This window comes from Cupressus sempervirens, chromosome 3, assembly GCF_028749045.1.
Source record: "Cupressus sempervirens isolate cs-2001-9-10 chromosome 3, ASM2874904v1, whole genome shotgun sequence".
Lineage (NCBI taxonomy): Eukaryota > Viridiplantae > Streptophyta > Pinopsida > Cupressales > Cupressaceae > Cupressus > Cupressus sempervirens.
In genome coordinates, this window is record NC_143120.1 from 202,630,891 (window position 1) to 202,652,520 (window position 21,630).

A 21,630-nucleotide genomic window follows, 5' to 3' on the forward strand; every position below is an offset into this window, starting at 1 on the left:
CACCACTAATCATGTCACCCAATGGTAGAGGCATGAGATCTAGAACATTTGAAGGATTTCTACAATAAACAATTTGGAAAGGAGATTTCCCTATTGACCTATTAACAAAACTATTATAAGAAAATTATTCTTGGGGTAATGCCAAGTCCCACTATTTTGGCTTCTCACCAACTGATAGAGGGCCACACCACCCTTACCCACTCATAATCAAGAGTGCAACAATATGGAGACCAATAGAAATAAAAAAAATGCTTCACAAGAAATTTTATTATACTTGAAGATCCTTACAACACCCACAAGATGATATCAAGCTTCTCCTTGAGCTTCTCCTTCTCAAGCTTCTACTCCTCGAGCTTCTCCAAGCTTGATTAGAAATGCTCATATGCCTTGCTTAAATAGGCACTTACCACCCCATGCATGACTTATCCACAACCTTCTAGAATTACAACTAAGCACCACCATGTGGCCCAATTAGAAAATTACATTTCCTTTATGGATCACAAGAAATATTTTAAGAAACTTTCCACAAGCTTCTAAGATGCCACCTCGATTAATGTAATGACAACTATTTTTCTTAATTTTCTATTTATGCCACCTATGCACCTAAAAAATAAAAATCCTCTTTTCCTTTCTTTTTCTCCTTTTTCCCTTTTTATTTATTTATTATTTCTCCTCTAATTTTTGTCACTTTCTCTCTCCTCCAGATTTTTTTTTTTTTTTCAATAATTTTTCCATGCAAGATGCTCCTGCATCACCAACAATGCATTGTAAAAAATTCTCCAAACTTTGATTGACTACCTCTATTTGTCCATTAGTTTGAGGGTGGTATGCACTGCTAAACTATAACTTGGTTCCCAATTTCTTCTATAAAGTCCTCCAGAAATGACTCAAGAACTTGGTATGATAGTCAAAAGTAATGGTTTTTGGTAGACCATGTAAGAAAACAACTTCTCGCTGAGTGTGTGGAAGACCTAATACAAAATCCATACTCAAGTGCATAGTTCAATGGGAACTAGCAATGACATGTATAAAACTATATTCAGTGAATGTCCCTTAGCCATTTGACAGATTCTACACCTTACCACATACTTAGTTATGTCTCTCTTGATCTCTGGCCAATAAAACTTATCTGCCACCAAGTGTATTGTTTTATCCCTTCTGAAGTGTCCAGCCATCCCTCCACTATGGAATTCCCGAATAATATTTTCTTGCATAGAGCTAGCCAGTATGCACAGTTGTCTTCCCTTAAAGAGGCAACCATCCTACTAAAAATAATCACCTTTGACATGAGATGTCCTACCAATGCTTAAACCATTAAACTATTCCACAATTTCCCAAAAATCATCATCGACAACATATAGTGTTTTAATAGTATCAAATACATTTACTTTGGTTGCCATTGTGGTTAATAGAGAAGTGTGCTTGCTCAAGGCATCAACAATGTGATTTTGTTTCCCAGATTTATGCTTTAAAACAAAGGTGTATCCCTACAAGAAAGAGACCCACTTGGCATGTCATGTATTCAACTTCTTTTGGTTCTTGATGTATTTTAGAGAAAGGTGATTAGTTTAGAGCACAAACTCTTGTGGCACTAAGTAGTGTCTCCAATGGCGTAATGCATAAACAATGACATAGAATTCTAGATCATAGGTGGAGTAGTTTTTCCTTATATCATTCAGTTTTTCACTAAAAAAGGCTACAAGTTTAACTGCTTGACTAAGAACAACATCAATTCAGGTATCACACTCTACTTCAAAAAATTTATCAAAATTCAGAAGTGCAAGTATAGGAGTTGTAGTTACCTTATCCTTCAAAAACTTGAAACTTTCTTCTACATCTGTTGTCTAGGCAAAATCCCTTCCCTTTGTGCTATCTGTTATAGGTGCTACAATGCTACTAAAATTCATAAAAAAAACTTTTCATAGAAAGTGGCTAACCCATGGAAACTCCCTATCTCTATTATCTTTGTAGGAGTAGGCCATTCAAGAATCCCTCTAACCTTCTCTGGGTCCATTTGGATACCATCTCCAGAAATGAAAAATCCTAAAAAGGTTAAGCTAGTTTGCATGAATCTGCACTTCTTTCAGTTTTTATAGTCTCTCTTCTCTTAGTATAGCTAAGATAACTTTCAAGTGTTGTAAATGTTCTTCTTTGTTCTTGCTAAAAATCAAAATCTCATCAAAATAAACAACAACAAACTTACCAATATAAGGTTGTAGTACAACATTCATCAATCACATGAATGTGCTTGGTGCATTAGAAAGTCTGAATGGCATAACCATCCATTTGTACAAACCATCCTTTGTTTTGAAAGTTGTCTTCCATTCATCCCCTTCTCAACTATGAATCTAGTGATAACCACATCGAAGACCAATCTTGCTAAAGTACTCAACACCTACCAATTCATCCATCATGTCCTCGACACAATGAATAGGAAATTGGTACTTAATGGTAATCTTATTAATTTCTCTACTGTTAGTGCACATCCTCCATGTACCATCTTTTTTTGGAATCAACAGTGCTAGTACTGCACATGGGCTCATGATTTCTCTAACCAAACCCTTTTGCAGGAGTTCTATGACCTATTTATTTAGCTCTGCATGTTGGGTTGGATTCATTTGATAGGCTACTTGATTAGGTAGGTGGCTCTAGGGATAAGATCAATGTGGTGTTGGATATCCCTCTTTGGTGGTAGGCCATCTGGTAATTCATTAGGCAACATCAAAAAATTCCTCTAATACCTTCATTGCATCAAATGGTATTGGGTTCTCCTGGTGTTCTTTCCTTTTCACTACCAGTGAATAACAACACCCTATTACCTTCATTTCCTTGCCAACTTCTTTCTTAGAAAACATGGCCTCACTCTTCCTTTCATCCTCAAGTGGTAATAGAACCACATTTGAGCCATCCTTCCAAAATGTGTATGTATTCTTCTTGCCATTATGTGTGACCTTCTTGTCATACTGCCATGGTCTCCCTAATAATATATGACAAGCATCCATGGGGATAACATCACACCATATCTCATCCTTATAGAGCTTTCATATGGTAAACCTTACTAAACATCTTTTATCAATAGCGACTTCATTTTTTAATTCTTAAATCATGCGATACAATAGGGATGAGGGTGCTTTTCACATTGTAAACCTAGTTTCTCTACAATTCTTCTAGACACCATATTCTCACAATTACCCCCATCAATAATAACTTGGCATACCTTTCCACCTGAAGTGCACTTGGTTTTGAAGATGTTAGTTCACACCTATGAATTCTCAAATTTATTTGCAAGACTTTCGTCCTTCTCTGGGATGATCACTGATCTCCTCATCATGAGATTTTCTCCTACATCTGGTGAGACTTCTTTCTCCTCTTCTTCTGTCTACATCAGGTTCACTCTAGTTTGTCCTCCTTGCATTCTGTCTGGCATGTTATCGTTTGAGCATTTAAAAGCCCTATGTCCTTCCTCTCCACATTTGGAGCAAACAAAATGCCTCCTTTGATTTTCCCATTCTCTTCTTCTACCATAGCCTCATCCTCTTTGAAAACCCTTTCCTCTTTCTAGGTTTTGATGTTCTTCTCAAGTATCTATTGCTTTATCGAATCCCAAGGATGAGTCTTCTTGACCATAACTAGAACTTCGTTGAAAAGGGTTTGATGTGCCTCTTCATCCTCCTCTATCCCTCTAGTTATATTGTTTGTTTTGTTTCTCTTCAGCCTTTAGAGCCAATTGATAGGCCTCTTCCATACTATTGACATGATGCATGCTCAACTCATCTTGGATGGTTAATTTTAAATCATTTATATCCCTAGCCACCATTTGCTCATCATCTTCTTGATGTTCTGTATGTATGGATGGCTTATAGAATTCATTTGTGTATTCTTACATAGAAGATAAGTTCTACTTCAAATTTTGGAACCTATGAAAGAGAGTTTGAGAATAATCTATATGCAAGAATTTTTACCTCAATTTTTTTTCCATCTTACTTTATGTCTTGATCTTATCCTTGTTTTTCTTCACCCACTCGTTTTGGAGATGATCCCACCAGATCATGGCATGACCTTTTAATTTAGTGCATGCAAACTTCATCTTCTTTTCCTCTATCATAGGCTTCAAGTTAAAAAATTTACTCATCTCATTTAACCAATTTATCAATTATTCTACGTAAAGGCTACTGGCATAGTTTGAGACTTCAATTTTGATACCATCATTCTTTCCTTCTAAAGCCCTTAGGACTTTTTCTTCGTAGCTCATTCATGCTAACTCCTAAACTTTATCTTCTACATTTCCATCCATTTGATCATTGCTTCCTCTGTTTGTTTCTTCCTCCAATACATTATCATTTCGTGTTCTTTGATTATCAACTCTTTCAATAAGCTCCTCAATCTATCTTTGCAAGTCCAGTATGATTCTTTGAAATTGGGCAATGCCTCTTCTTCCTCTTCCTCTACCAACCATCTTGTGGATTTGAACTTTTAATAAGTAACTTAATTTATTTTGGAGATTATTTAATAACTAATAAATGGATATTGGGTCCAATTAAAGTTACGACTTCTTAATAACTGTGGAATTTTCAAATAATATTTTCTTCTTTTTCTCAGCATCATCAAACAACTTTAACTTTTCTTCTAATTCTTTGTTTTTCTCTCTAACCTTGCATGTTTCCTTCACCTATCAATTTTGTACTTCTTCCACAAATTTTAGCCTGTCCTCTAACTCTTCCACTCTCTCTTTATATTCACTAATTTTATTTAAAAGTCTACATTTTTCTTTTTACTTCTCTCTAATCATTGCAAACTTTTATGTCTCTAATTTCAATATTTTTTCTTTTAAAGAATCCATCTCAAGAGTCAAATTTATATTTTCCTTTAAAACTCTTTTACCTTGTTTTCCCATTTTAATAAACTCAAATTTATCAAATGAAAATCAAACCTCCCTCTTAAAACAAAATTCTAAAAATCTTTGTCACCATCAACTATTAACATCAAATTTCATACTTACCATGATTCATATTGACACTCCTCAATGATAGTGATTGTGATCTCTTTTCATAGACTCAATGTGCTCTACAAACACTTCAATTCCTTCTTCATGACAATAGTCTCTTTCAAGGAAACAATAGAAATCCTCCACAAACAACTGCCTCCAATAAAATGCTCATCGACAAGAGCAATGATTTTCTTCTTCTCCAAACAATTTTTTTCACACCAACAGTTCTTCAGAACTTCCACATGATCTAACTCATTGGTTGAACAACAACAATCATATACTTCTCTGTTTTAGAAGATATTATCTTCATCATATGAACTTCACAACTTGACTCTGATACCAAATTGATAGAGGTGAATGGATTGGATCCATAATGATAATTAAACACAAAATACACAATACAGGCACTTATAGAAATTATAAAATAATTTCATTGTGTGATCATCAAAAACATTACATTGTGCCTCTTTATAGAAGTCTTTGATTATATCTGAAAACATCTAAATTAACCAACATAAGACAAAAATAGACGTTTCTACAACTATCTAAATATAAATAATTTATAGAACTTTACAAACTTAAATATTAATTTGACCTAAACCTATTCAATAATCTAACTGGAGTTTCTAGAGTCCTTTAGTATGATTTTACATTTCATTTGAATCTCACAAAGAAAACGAATGCTCTGCCTTGAAAGAGGAGTTAACAATCTGTTAATTTAAAGGCAAATTCAGTATCCCCTAAACTTCGTCTTCTGTCCATAGATATCGACGTACACAGTCCCAGTTATCATTGTCCTCATCTGCACATACTCCTTGACATGCCCAATCTGACTCCAGCTGCGAATTCGAGCTACGTTGTGCCATTTTGGAGGCGCTCTCAGCAGTATTCGTATTGGTATTGGTATTAAGGTAATCATGAAGAAACAGCTCCTCCCAGTCATCACTGCTAAGAGAGGAGTGATTGTTTTTCCTTTCACCCAGCATTAATGAATTCATCTCTTCGTTGTGAGCAATTCAATTTGGGAGATCAGAACTGAATGTCAATTGGTGATCAGTTGTATCCGTCCATGGAAAGGCATTTGTATGATTATCTAGATTAATTGTATCCTCACTACTGCTATTGTTGCTATTTGTCCTTTTCATGATATCAGAGTTCTCCCTGAAGGCCTTGCCTGCTTCCGACCTCCAAAGCTTCAAAAAAATAGCGTTCTCCATCAACTCATTCTCAGACGAGAGGATTGGATCTGATGTGGAGAGTCGTGCTTCGGCTTCAAGCCTCGCCATCTCCCACTGTGATGCGTGTCTCAGTGCTGCTGTGTGCTGATTGTTGCCCACCTCAGATTTGGGCGCATGGGTCGAAGGATCGAGTCCCATTGGCACCAGGTTTTTCTTCAAATGGGTCTTCCAGAAGTTCTTGATCTCATTATCAGTTCTCCCTGGCAGCTGCGAAGCTATTATAGACCACCTGCGTAAAGTTTATTATTTTCAAATTAGCAATATCACTACTCCATCATAATCATGAAAATTTCTAGTTGGTTTATCAGCTTGTTTTTACCACCTGTTGCCTAGAATTGCATGGAGGTGAAGAATACTTCTTTCTTCTTCTGCTTGAAAGTTGCCTCGCTTAATATCGGGTATCAAGTAATTCGTCCAACGCAGGCGGCAACTCTTCCCACACCAAAGAAGCCCTGCATATAGTAATTGATATAACATTAAGGGTCAATTTGGCTGCGGGAACAGGAATAGCTATTTTGGAATATAAAATGGGGGTATGTATTCCTATTTTCTATTAGGTTCAGCCAGAATTTGATGGAGAATTTGCAGAGCTAAAAATTTATGTTTTCTAAAATAAATAAAATAGAAATAGAAATACGTATTGCAATTCCACCTATTTGGGTGGAATTGCAAAACCTCATTTTTGAGCTAAAATTGGAAAATGTATTCCTATTTTACTTCATATTCCAATTCCAATTTGGTGCATCCAAACAAAGAATTCAAAATTTTAAGAATTTACATATGTCTGTTCCACTTGTATTCCCTTTGCCAAATGGACCCTAAGTTACAACCTACCTCGCACAAGCAATGCTGCCACATGAGTTTGATGTTTTGTATAGAATATGTTTAACTTCATTTATTTTGCACATACAAATTTATTTACAATGAATCAACCAAATACCTGTGTACTCCAGCTCTAAACAAATTGGTCAGGTTCATACAAGTAACAGCACACACAAAAGTTAAAGATGATGTCTACCTTTCTAAAGTAGACACCCATTAAGCATAGATATGTTTAAAATTCAATATGTATTAAGCAATTAGGTGGAAAAAGAAAAATAAATGAGATAGAGATAGATCTTAACAAACAGATGAAGATGGTAGACGAGATAACATAGGAGAAGAAATAATTTACCAAGAATCTTCAGTATATGTGAATATTCTTAGGCTAATTTCCATCCAAAATGCACTAAAGACAAAACAAAGTCATACCCATTTTTATTTTTCTAGATTCACGAAAACTTAGATATTTTTTTCCAAACTATGCAGATCATGAAGATCAAATGCTATAATTTTTTTTAAAAAAATTATTTGAAGCATCCTTGTCAGAAAAGTGAATTCATGATATTTTAGATTTTTTAAAAATTGGTCAACTATACAGTTTGTATGTTTATATGTTTGACTATTTATAGATTCCCTTAACATCAGCATAATGGATCCATTTCTATGATCCACCATCTGAGTCATCCATAAAATCTCTGAACCTTAAGAAAGATCACAGAGTTTGTGTTGGAATAGATAAAATCATTGGAATAGACCAAGTCCACGTCATTCTCTTATTGCAACTAAAACTGTAGTTAACTCCACCATGTATGTGCATGATTGAATATGTCTTCAAACACATGGCAAGGTTGTCAAGTGTTGGTGCTGTCATATTGGACCATCCACATGTATGCTCTAGACTCTTCATTTGTAGCTAGAAGTCCTCTATTTATAGATGCTATCTAATCTGTATTATTGTGTAGCCAGATAAATAAAATAGTCTTGTTATCTATTGTCACCACTTTTTTTCTTAGTTTTAATTTTCAATATGGTGTCAGAGCTATTGGTGATTCTTGGGCAGTGTTAGCTTTTCCTTGGGGTGAAATTCTAATATTTGGTAGGAGGGATGAATTTCATTAATTTCATTGAGCAACAATCAGAGTTTCCTCCTCTCTTCCCTGCATTCACACATTTGAAAGGATGGTGTGGAGGAATGTGCTCCAATGAATAATTCCGTTCAACTGAGTAATATTCTATTTTTTGAAAAATATCTTCCGTCTACGTTTAAGTGGAGTGAATTATTCTTATTCGGCCTCGCTCCCTTTTAGAGCCACTAGGTTTCAGATCAATCTACAAACGGGTGGCATTCAATTCATTTTTATCTTTTTGGAGGGAGGGCCAATTGCGCTTGCTGCAACTTTTTGGGTGCACAGTTTTAGCTGGATTCTTGTTGATTTGAGCAATTTGGCATGGTGATCAGCGGTTTGTTCTTCTGGTAGATATTTTCTATTTATATTAAAGAAAAAGAAAAATGGGTTTGAAAAGATGTCCGATGAAGCAACTGCTAACTTTGCAATATTATAGCTAAAGAGAATTCTACTTCATGCATCGGGACCGATTTAGTGCCTCATCTCACATTGGGGATCAGATTCAAATTCTCTTGGTTGTTACATGTAACGCCCCGCTCGGGAACCCAAGAGAAATAAACCTAAAATGTTACAATGTTTACTGAACTATTTTTTTTTTAAAAGTTTAAACAACATCAAGATAACATTAATGTGGAAGCAATATAAACATATACATCAAATACACATATGCAAATATAGATATAGTTTCAAATTCCTCAAGAGTTCCTTTACGTTGAGTCACATTTAATGATTTTAAATTAATTAGTTTAAGTTCCAAGTATAATGTCTCAAGATCATAAAGAAATAACAAATACATAAATCGCATAAGCAAATGCATAAGTATAAACCATACAATGAAAGCACATCCACTAAATAACATCCACTGCACATGTCGCAGGGTATGTGAAAATAGATACAATACACCAGGATATATGATAACATATATACATCATCGGAAAAGAAGTCTCTGAGATAAGAAATAAGAATGATAAAGGTACATCTTCTACAACGAACATCCAACAGCTGGCAATGTGAAGGGGAACCCAAATGGTAAGAAGGCACTACCTCCCAACCGCGTGGTTACCTAGTCAGGCTTCCACTCCCACCGTGCAGGGAAGATAATGAACGATCCACAAACGGCTATCAAACATAAAACACTCCTAGGCATGGAATACCTACTAGCCAAAACTATCTCAAAGGTAACACATACTACTTAAGAAGATAAAATAATCCAAAGAAAGAACACTCAATCCAATACCGACACCACATAACCAAACATCATACACAAACCAAGTATAAACCAAATACCAAGATCATAAGATAAAGTCAACGAAAGATAATCATCTCAAGTCAAAAACCACATGTCAAAAGTACAACATAATGAAACACCAATCATCATCAATGAAAGTAAGTAACCACAATAAACACATCCAACAATAGATACACCACCAACAATAAGTACACCACATCCAAAAATAAGTACACCACTAGAGATACACAAAAACTACAGAGGAGACTTAGGCTACATACTAGGGAATGTCATCACATGGCTGCTTGAGTTACCCTGGACTGATCTCTTAATAAACCCTGGACCCTCAAGCGTTGAGTTACCCTGGACTGGTTACTCTGAACCTCGGACCCTCAACATCACACATATGGAAACTAGAAATCCCTCTCAAGAAGACGAGGCACTCATCTCATTCCCATCCTTAGTCTATACAAGCACTAAAGGCATGGGTAGATCAAAAATCTCTAACTTATCTTTTTAGTGTGTTTCCCCCCATAAATTTTAATTACTAGATTATCACTTATTACATAACTTGCATTAGGTTACCCTGGTACTTACCACTTTGGGTCCTGGACCCCTATGCAAGCCACTCCCAAGTCACATACCTAGACAACCTCTCCTAAGCACATAAAAACACAGTTGTGTCCCATACCACAACACCCATAAAAATCAAACTTGGTTCCTTAACAGGCAACCTGATAACAAGATGGATCAAACTAAATCCAAATACACATAAATGCTCACAAAACAAATCTCATAAGTATAAACTCCAATTTGAATCACAAGAATCATCATAACATCTAGCCACATAATAGTATCCAAGAAATCTCACAAAACCTCTAGTGTACATCCTAGACTGGTCGACATCTAAACAACACCAAAATCCAAAAAAGAAATATAGACAGTACATAGAAAACATCATAGTCTCACAGTTGGATTTGATTGATAATATATTGTTGAATTAATGTAAGGTTTCAATTTTCGTTTTCAATATAAATTTCAATTTGCGTTTCAATGTATATTCAAGTGTATACGATTCTCAGTATTACTCATACAATACACCCATGTATTTGTTTGAATTAAGGTTTTAAATTTCCAGTTTAATACATGTTTTCAAGTAAGTAAGTTTTTCAGTTAACCTTCATAATTAACCCTTGCAATTAAACTTATTCTTGTTCATATAATAACATATCAAGACTTAGAAGTAATATTAATCATTTATTAAATTATTCAATTACTAAATAGAAATATTTTCCAATTCCATTAATAATTCAAATGGTTAAATAGTAAATATTATTAACCATACCACTGCTGTCGTAGCCTGCGTCAGCAGCATACGGTGTCGGCAGGGGTTATAAAAAAAAATTTATTTATTTATTTATTTTTTTAATTTCTTTTTTTTTAAAATTATTATTATTATTATTTTTTTTTAAATTTTATTATTATTATTATTATTATTATTATTAATTTTTTTTTTTTTAACTAAGTCAAATTTCAATAATTTTGTTTATTAGAAGAACAACCCTTCTAATAAATTTAGATAAATTATTATATATGAAAATTTTAAAAATTGTATTATAATTCTATATTCTTTATTTTATAATATTTTTCTCAACGAACTTCATAACAATATTATTTTAATATATACATATTTTAATAATATTTACGATATTAATCTGATAGGAAAAATAAATTGAACCCTTCGAATTTTCAATCCTAAGATTTTCATTTCCAAAAACAAACCCCTTCCAAATTTAAATTTCTTAATTCCATTTTAATTCAAAACCCAAATTTCAATTTAATACTAAATTTCTTTCAGAAGTAAAACAAGGTTTTCTAAATAGTTTTTCAATCCCGATTCCTAGAAGAAATCAAATCGCAAAAGATTCAGAAGAAAGGTAGCAATATTCATTCAATAAAATTTGAGAAAGCAATTTCCAACAAGCACAAAGAAGACAAAGATCCGAAAGTGTTTCTAGAATGGTTCACAAACCCTACCTTGATCTGATGCTAACAATATGGTGAAACCCTTGCTAATCCGAACCCTTCCAAGCTTCCAAAGATTTCTTTGCTCCCTTTTCCAAAAGTGTGTTCCTTGAAAACCTGTCCCCTTAATAATGACCCCAAAACCCTCTAATATAGAATTTAATTACCTTTAGGGTTTCTGTCTCCACAACTCTAAAATAATAATTATTTTATTTAATTAATTCTTCATGCACAATTAATTCTCTTTTAATTAAAATATTATTTTATTTTTTCTTCATGCACTTTAAGTGAACTATTAAATTACTTTATTTAACTAGCCACTTGACTTCTATTTTAATCAATTTATAACTTATAAATCTCATGCACACTTAATGCTATTAAATATCTTTATTAATTTCACATGTTTAATCTTTTCAATTAATTTCTTTTATTTTCAACTCATGCATAATTCATGCAAACTATAATCTTTATGATAATTAAATATCTTTTAACTTTTAATTTCATTTAAGAAACTTAATTGATAAAATATTTATTAACTTAAATAACAATAATATTTAGTATTTATTTAAAAATGCACTCTAAATATATTATTATTAAATTAAATAAATATAATCATGTTCTAAATTTAAACTTTAACTTTTATCTCCAATATTTAATTCTCTCTTATTTAATTAATTCATTCATGCACAATTAATTTTTTTTTTAATTAAGATATTCTTTTATTAATCCTTCATGCACTTTAAGTGAATTGTTAAATTACTTTATTTAACTTTCCACTTTGACTTTGCTTTTAAAGTTAATTTATAATTTTAATCTCATGCGTACTTTATTAAAATACCTTTATTCAAGTTCACATGTTTTTATCTTTTAAATTAATCTCTTATATTTAAAACTCATTCATGCGAACTTAAATCTTTTTTTATAATTTAATATCTTTTCACTTTTTAATTTATTTTTGAACTTTTTAATTTGATAAATATTTATTAACTTAAATAACAATAATATTTAGCATTTATTTAAAAATGAACTCTAAATATATTATTATTAAATTAATAAATATTATTACGTTCTAAATTTAATCTTAAAACTTTTATCTTCAATTTAATTCTTTATATTTAATTAATTTCTCAATTAATTAAATATAATTAAATATTCATAATATCATAATAATTTTCCATTAAATTAAATTATTAATTTAATCTATTAATTAGACTTAATTAATAGAAAATACATCAAACACTCACAAAACAACATACACACAAAAATACTCACGGGTTTTAAAAAGGGTAGACAGTCTGTTATGAGTCCTCCTTGCAGGACAAGTATTATAGGCTTATGGCTAGGATTGGACCTCATCATTATCTTCCCATTCTCACCATTTGAGTATTTGTAATAGGGCGCGCTCATCCTGGCAATTCAGGGAAGTCGATGCCCGATACCTACATCCTGCATAAAAGACAAGCATGTACATGTATATAATATATCTAAACTAAACAGACAATGGCGGGGAGTGGTTCATCGTGTAGATCCCGACTAGCAGGTGAATACGACTCCCTCCCTTAACCACATCAAACACATCAGACAGAAAGATAAAATAAACACGCACACCATACACATGCAAGTATGGGGTAAGTATAATAATCACAAATCTAAGATCAAATGCGTACATATAATAATGCATCTCTATCAATACAACATAATCATCATTAAAGACATCATGTTAACATTTTTATGAAAAAAACCACATTTACTAACTAGGATCATCAAAATACCATTAACAACACATGAATGACATCAACTAAGCAATAATAACCGATGCATTTGTAATCAAAGTCGTAAAATAATATCATAATAATGTAAATCTAGTATCTCTAAAACTAATCAATGCATAAAATTAGCTTAAAAGAATTTGACAATGATAATAGAATGTGAACTAGGGGCAGGCACTACATCCACCCCCCCTAGAATTAGGCTTACTCCTAGAAGCCCACAAGAATGATAACACTAAAGGACTCACTGTGCGGGTCCCATTGAACCCTTCCCCCCTATAGAAGGATATGACTCTACTAATAACATTACAACACACTTAGAGCAATATGATTCCAGTTTAATAATAAACCGAAAATCATATTGATCCAACATTCAACTTTTAAACAAATACTGAAATAGATCCCCTAGCAATGGATCTAGAACTAGAAGTCATCTCTCCTACAACACCCAAACACAACAACGACATCTAAGAATCCATCATAACCATAGGGTCATAACTAACTGACATAAAGCAATAATCCGAAAAGTTTTATAAGTTTTTTTAGTTCCATGTTTAGAATCTGTCTCATTTCAAAGTTTGTTGTTCAACAGTTTGGTTTCAAGTTTGATGTCAATATAAGTTTGTCGTTTAAATGCGTTGTAAGTTTACTAATTGCTCAAATGATGGCGCACATAATGCCCACAGTTCCCAATGTTGAAACTCAGGCTCTGATACCAGATGTAACACCCCGCTCGGGAACCCAAGAGAAATAAACCTAAAATGTTACAATGTTTACTGAACTATTTTTTTTTTTAAAGTTTAAACAACATCAAGATAACATTAATGTGGAAGCAATATAAACATATACATCAAATACACATATGCAAATATAGATACAGTTTCAAATTCCTCAAGAGTTCCTTTACGTTGAGTCACATTTAATGATTTTAAATTAATTAGTTTAAGTTCCAAGTATAATGTCTCAAGATCATAAAGAAATAACAGATACATAAATCACATAAGCAAATGCATAAGTATAAACCATACAATGAAAGCACATCCACTAAATAACATCCACTGCACATGTCGCAGGGTATGTGAAAATAATCAGACTTTAATTTTATTCCTTTATATAGGCTTAGTTTGGTTTATAGATAAATCATGTGTGCTTAGTGCACAAAGTTTGGATTGTTGATGGGATGATATCTTTAGTTCCAAAGAATAAACTAAAAGTCATGTAGATTAAATTATCAGTTGTGCTCGACACTTCAAAAGTTTTTAATTTTCTTTTAGTTTAACATATTGATGAACCATGTATCTAAAAAATATTCTTAGAGAATTAGTGATCACAGTGGCTGGGTACCCATGTGACTCGGTAGATAGATTATTTTTCATATGAACTCAATTTTATTATGAATGACAAGAGTTTTGAGCTAGTTTCCTCATTATTGGATTTTGTGAAGTTTGAAGGGTTTGTGGTAATCCAAAACCACTTGTTTGGGTGAAAGATCTTAAAGCATTTTTATAAGAGTTTGTGATAAGCTAAAACCACTTGTTTGAGTGAAAGAACTTAAATTATTTTTTGAAGAGTTTGTGTTAAGAAAAAACCACTTGTTTGGGTGGAAAACCTAAAAGTTTTTTGAAAGGTTTGTGGTAAGTTTAAACCACTTGTTTGGGTGAGAAATCCAAAAAGGAAAATCAATTGCATTAGTTGGGGTAAATCCCAAATGGTTATGGGTAAAACCGGTCTAAAAAAATCCATATCATAATGACACAAGAAATAAACTGATAATGAGAAGGAGAACCAAATGTTTTATGTTGTAAAATAGGTACCTAACAAGGCTCAATGCCATGACCTATTCTATTTGAATTTCTTATTGTAATTTCTTACACATAAAGAGCCCTTAGTGGTAGAAATTAAGGGAGGGTGTTGGAATAGATAAAGTCATTGGAATAGACCAAGTCCATGTCGTTCTCCTATTGCAACTAAAACTATAGTTAACTCCACCATGTGTGTGCATGATTGAATGTCTTCAAAGACATAGTAAGGTTGTTAAGTGTTAGTGCTGTCACATTGCACCATCCACATGTACACTCTAGACTCTTCATTTGTAGCTGGAAGTCCTCTATTTATAGAGGCTATCTAATTTATATTATTGTGTAGCCAAATTAATAAAATAGTCTTGTTATCTATTGTCACCACTTTTTTTCTTAGTTATAATTTTCAATAGTTTGACCCAAAGCATTGATGTTAAGAAAATGCACACACACTCATATCTAAAAACACACAGACAACAAACAACATTAGTTAATTTTTAAACACAACCTACAAAAATTCAAGTAATAATTATTTAACTATACAGACATCAAAATTTGAACCAGATTGTCATTTTCTAAATACATTGACACTCATACAAAACAAAATAAAACAAACCAACCAAACTAGATATAATTAGTATCTGATCCCAATTCAGTCTATCTGATTAACAATTAATTGTAAAAGCTCAATATAGAGAATAGTCAAACTTTATAATAACCTTAAGAACCAAATACATTTTCTACATATATTAGTAACATTAATAAAAAAAATTAAGTCTATATATACCCATAAGTTCAAAGGCCCAATATTGTTCTCTCTCTATCTAGAAAACTAAAACAAAATATTCATTAACAAATATCTTAATTCTCTGCCAGCCTTAGAAACAAGTAGCCCGATTAGAGAAGAAAATGCGAGGTACCGTGAAATTTAAAGAATTGATTATTGTTACCATTCATTTCAATACACTTCTAGTGCAAATCATATCATATATGCGATGCATGTAAAACCTTAAATTGAGAAATTCCTTACCCAGTAAACAAAATGTGTATATAATTCCTTGCCAAATAAGTATGTGTTAAATTCAAATGATTATACCTCAAATGAAATGAAAGCAATATTTCATAGCGCATAATATACAGACCATCCTGTTTGGGAAGAGCACTCCAGCATCCGTGGCCATTTTTCTGAATGTATTCAAGCAGAAGTTTATCTTCTTCGGTTGTCCAGGGCCCCCTTGTCGGTCCAATTTTGTCACAGCATGGAGCTCTTGTCATTACTGTTATGTTTCTTTCTTCCACACCAGAATTAAATAAAGACAGTCTATATAAACAGTAAAATTGGCCCCACCAAATTTACTACCACTGTTGCACGCCTCAATAAATGTACAGTTTGCAAAAGGCCAGATTAGCACGACCACATACTTTTTTTTTCTCATCGGGCATACGACGTGGAGAAAGATTCTCCTCAAATTATCAATGAAAAAATGAAATGCTACAACCTAAACATAAATGTGATGGTTGAAAATATTACAATTTGTTAGTCCCTGCTTTTATATATATATATATAGGCAGGGCACTAATGTTTACCCCTCTTACTAATTATTTGTGCAACTCGAAAAAATACTAAGGTTTAAAGTTCAATAAATTTTATATTTTTAAATTAATTTATATTGATTTATTACCTTTTTTTAGTTGGTCCGTTGCATTTTTGGTGAGGTTTATTTTATTTTCCCACTTCAAAAAATACAATATTTTCTAACATGCATTAATGAAATCATTAATTACAATTCTATCTTTTTCATATCTGTAACAAATTCATTATTAATTACAACTTTATCTTTTGCATATTTCTCACAAGTTCATTAGATTTATAAAATAATTATAATTTCATCTTTTGCATATTTGTCACAAGTTCATTAAATTTCTAAAAAAGTCATGTTTTTATCTTCCACAACAAAAATAATATTTACCAATATTAATATCACAATTTTTAGTTTTCAAAATAGTTTTAAAAAATGTTAATATATTTTAAATTATTTTTTAAATTAATTTTATATAAATCAACAATTATTAAATTTTATTTTTTATTAAAATATATTATTGCTATTAAGAGTTGTATTGCTTTATATATATAGACTTTAGTATATATTAATTACAAAAATTAAAAATAATTAATTTATAAATTTAACTTATGTAATAAAATTTTAATTTTAAAAAATTTCTTGGTTAAAATTCTATTAATTCAAATCTCGTGATTTTACAATGCATTACATTAAGTTGTATATTTTTAGACAATTGCTATTCGCCACATTATTCTATAAAACTAAAATTTAAAATATTAATTAAAAATCTAAATTATATTTGCTAAAATTTATAACTTCTCTTTTCAAAGCCATAATTTTAAATATTACGTCCAATTTGTTTCCCTAGAGCAGGGACTCCAACTCTCAAAGAGCTCTTGTTTTGTTAATGGTGTTTAGTTATAGTTTGTATAAGAAGTATATTTTATGTCTTAATTTGTTTATATTTTTAATATTAATAATTATATTTATTGGACAAGTTGTTCTTTTTTATTTGCAATATATTATAGTGTTTCTCTGAAACTAATTAATTTTCATTAATAATCACAAAAAAGTATTTTTAAGTAATTGAAATATTTCTAAAGTTTTAAAATTTATTTATACATTTTATATATTATAAAAATTATATGATTACTAAGTTTTTTGGTATTATAGGAGTTTTTTTAGAATCTTTTTGGTAAGGTTTTATATTCTAAAATTTTCACCTTATATTATTTAAACATATTTTATCATATGATTGTTTAAATATAATTAGATTTTTTAGTTTATTTTGTAAACATGTCCATTAAAAAAACAAATATGAAGTCACAAAAATTATAAAACAAATGCACTTTAAATTTTTTCACACAAAAAATGGTTTTTTATTTTCAAATTTAAATTAATTTGATTTTTTTTAATTGAACTTTGATGCCTATTCAATATAGTTATTAAACATCATAATACTAACATTTTAAAAAAATTACAAAAACATAAAGTTCAAATTTTAAAACAATTTATTAATTATGAATTCATTTTTAAGTGTTGCATCATTATGCTTTTTGTGAACGAACCAAAAAAATATTAAGCATTGAATATGTTATAAATTTAAAATGTAAATTTGGTATTTGTATTTATTAATGATATTTGGATTTCAATTGTGAATTTGAAGTGTGGCATCATTATGCCTTTTTTAAACCTCTTGTAGAACAAAAAAAAATTAGACATTAAATATATTATTAATTTATATTAAGTCTAACAAATACATTAAATTTTATTAGTCCCTGCCTTATATAAACGCAGCGAACTAATGTTCTTGAATGCTAATTCATTAATTTTGGCATCTAAATAATATTTATACCTTAAGGTTTCTAGTGCAATAATTTAATTATCAATTTTTAGTTCTTTTTTCTCTTTTTTTGATTGGCTAAACTGTATTTTGCTAGGGTTTTTGGAATTTTTGATGAAAAAAAAGAAAGTGAAAAGTTGTACAAAATGACAGTTGTAGGCATACATATATTGAATGCGATAGACAAATTATAAGGATCAACTTACTGTGACAAATGAGGTCATGCCAGTTGTTAGTAACAAATCAGACTCCTAGCTAATTGTTTCCTCTGTTGCACACATAAATCTCTTTGATGGATAAAAATCATTATCAGCTGATAAGGAAAACATAGCCAAAAAAAATTATGTTGATATATAATCTATATTAATATTTAATTAGATATTTTAAATTTATATATGTATAAATAATATATTTTTAAATATCATTTCATTATAATATTGCATATTCAAAAGATAATAATTCTATGATAAGTTAAAAAATTTCAACACTTTTATATAATTAGTTTTAATTTATTTTTCTATTTTATATTTGACAGTTTTTTTGTTTGGCTATGATTTTACCTTGTTTGACTTCTCTTTAATCATTTTACCTTATTTTGACTATAAATATGAAAAAAAACTCATAATTAAATTAAGAAACATATATTCAACAAAGATGGTCCTCTCAATAAAATAACTAATTCAAATTTTATTTAAATTGAAACCATGAAATTAATTACTTGATAATTATGTTTTAACCATCAAACAAATCTATTTCTTATTTTTTACGAAAGATAGCCAAGTTTTAAAATTTTAGTGCAAGATTTCTAAGGAGTTTACAACATTCACAATTTTGTCACATCAATTACCTCAATAAAGTGAAATTTACTAGAAAGATAGGTAAGATTTTACTACATTCACAATTTTCCGACCTCTTAATTTGTAGCCTCAATTATCTCAATAAAGTCAAATTCACCTTTATACTCATTCTAAATTTTACAATGTTTTTTTAAATTTCTCAACTATATTTCGATACATTAATTTCTATTTTTTTATTATTTAGTACTTAGTATCTATATTGTTGGAAGTAAAATTATTTTTTCAATTAAAAAAAAACAAAAATAAAACTTTAATAACAGTTTTTTTTATTTACTTATCATTTTTCTAATATATTTTTTAGAATATTAATTTTCAATTACTTACATTTTTTATATTTTTATAATTTAATTGATAATATCAAAATTTTAATCTTTTTAAATTTCTATATTTCAAAAGGTAGGGACTCTAGCTTGTATAGAGCTCTTGTTATAAATTATTCCACCTACTAAATCATTTCATAATAGAAGGATAAATTCTTTAATTGTATGGATGACATGTGAAAATATTGTTCCATAACAATTTTTTTACAAGATTCCTTTCAACCAGTGTAAATTTGGTATTTGTATTTGTTAACCATATTTATATTTCAATTGTGAAGTTTCATTATGCTCTTTTTCAACCGAAATACATTATTAATTTATTTTTCCTAATAAGAGAGATATTAAAATCTGCCATATGTAGGGTGTAAAAACATTGTCCCATAACCCAAAAAAATCTTTACAGCATTCGAAAAGGCAACATTTTGTAGGTACCATCGATCCAACATAATACTCTACTCTCAGTCTTGCCGACGATTGTACCCTGCAACTGCACGTATGTTTGCATAGGAATAAATATTAGTTAAGCATTACTTTTCATATTTAGAAATTAATTGTTTAAAATTTCATTTATTAAATATTTTTGAATGATGGAAAGAGTAATTTAATTTTATGCTTTGACCTTCTTACATGAGATTAAAGTGTGTGAATTTTAGTGTTGAATTAATTATTTTAAATTAATACAATAAAATAAAAAGTTTTTGTATTTTGGTTTCTATATAATTCAATGAGATTGGTTTATTGTACTTGTAGTACTATTGCATTCACTTTCTCGAAAATTCAATTAGTTTAAATCAATCACATATAATTATTTTTAAATAATTAAATTCTTTCTCAAGTTTAATCATTTAATTATAAATTTTATATAGGAGCCTTTTTTTGGAGGTTAGCTATATTACAATTTTTTCACTCAATTCATGTCAAATGAATAGTTACGTGACACTTTTCAATTATATCTTAATTTATACCTAATCTTTTACATAAATTGTCAATAGATTATATTTGAATTTATTGTAAAATTTTGTTAGATATATTAAATTAGAATAGTTCTCTATAAAAATAGATATAAATATGATTCTTTTATATGTAAATAATGGTAATTAATTACTACAAACATTAATGCATTACAATTCATATAATTTGTAAATATAAATTATATTTAATAATATTATTATTGAATCATAAACAACAAAATCTTTTAAAAAGTAGTCATATGTATTCTATTCAATTTTTTATATTTTTTTATTTCATTCTAGAAAAATAAATTCTCACAATTATAAATATCATATTAAATAAATATCTAGTATTGATGGAATGTGCTTCACTCAATATATATAATTTTATTGACATATTCTCACTCAAAACTATTTAATTTGGGAGAATATATATAGAAATGCATTTTTTTAAAAAACTATTCTATCTAATTACTTTTAAAATTTATTCGTTATAAATTTTCTTTACTTTTTACAATAATTTTATTATATTGAATAAAATTTATAAAAAATATGCTACATATTAATGATTATATTCAATAAAATCCAATACAAATTACCATAAGCCCAGTACATGCCAACACTTGTTACTTTCTTGCAAATATCTTTAGAGGTTACATTGTTAGCATGTGAATTTCAGTAATTATTTCAGTTTATTAGTTCAAGGGTATTATTGCTTTCATTCAATTCAATTTTTTAATTCAATTGACCGATCAACTCATACAATTTAAAAGATTAAAAGAAATTTTTAAAAATTTATATCTTTTTCTAATTTTTCATTATTTTAAAATTCACATCTTTCATTCATTCTATTGCACCACACTATTTTTGGTAAGAAGAAAAATCAATCTTATTCAACAAAAGTACACAGATTTTTTAAGAACTCTGCATTAATTACAACTTTATCTTTTCCACATTTGTGACAAGTAGATTAGATTTTTTTGCATCACGCCACTTTGGACAAAAAGGAATGTCTAATCAATATTAATCATCACAATCTATTTTTATTATGAAATTTAAATATAGAGTTAAATATTTTATATTTATTATTTTAAATATGTTTA

At 29.9% G+C, this 21,630-nt stretch overlaps 1 pseudogene; it reads right to left on the reverse strand.

Annotated features, from left to right (window-relative positions):
- Positions 1 to 6,003: 6,003 nt before the first annotated feature.
- LOC149565521 (transcription factor MYB17 pseudogene) lies at positions 6,004 to 16,270 on the reverse strand (annotated as a pseudogene).
- Between the last annotated feature and the right edge of the window lie 5,360 nt (positions 16,271 to 21,630).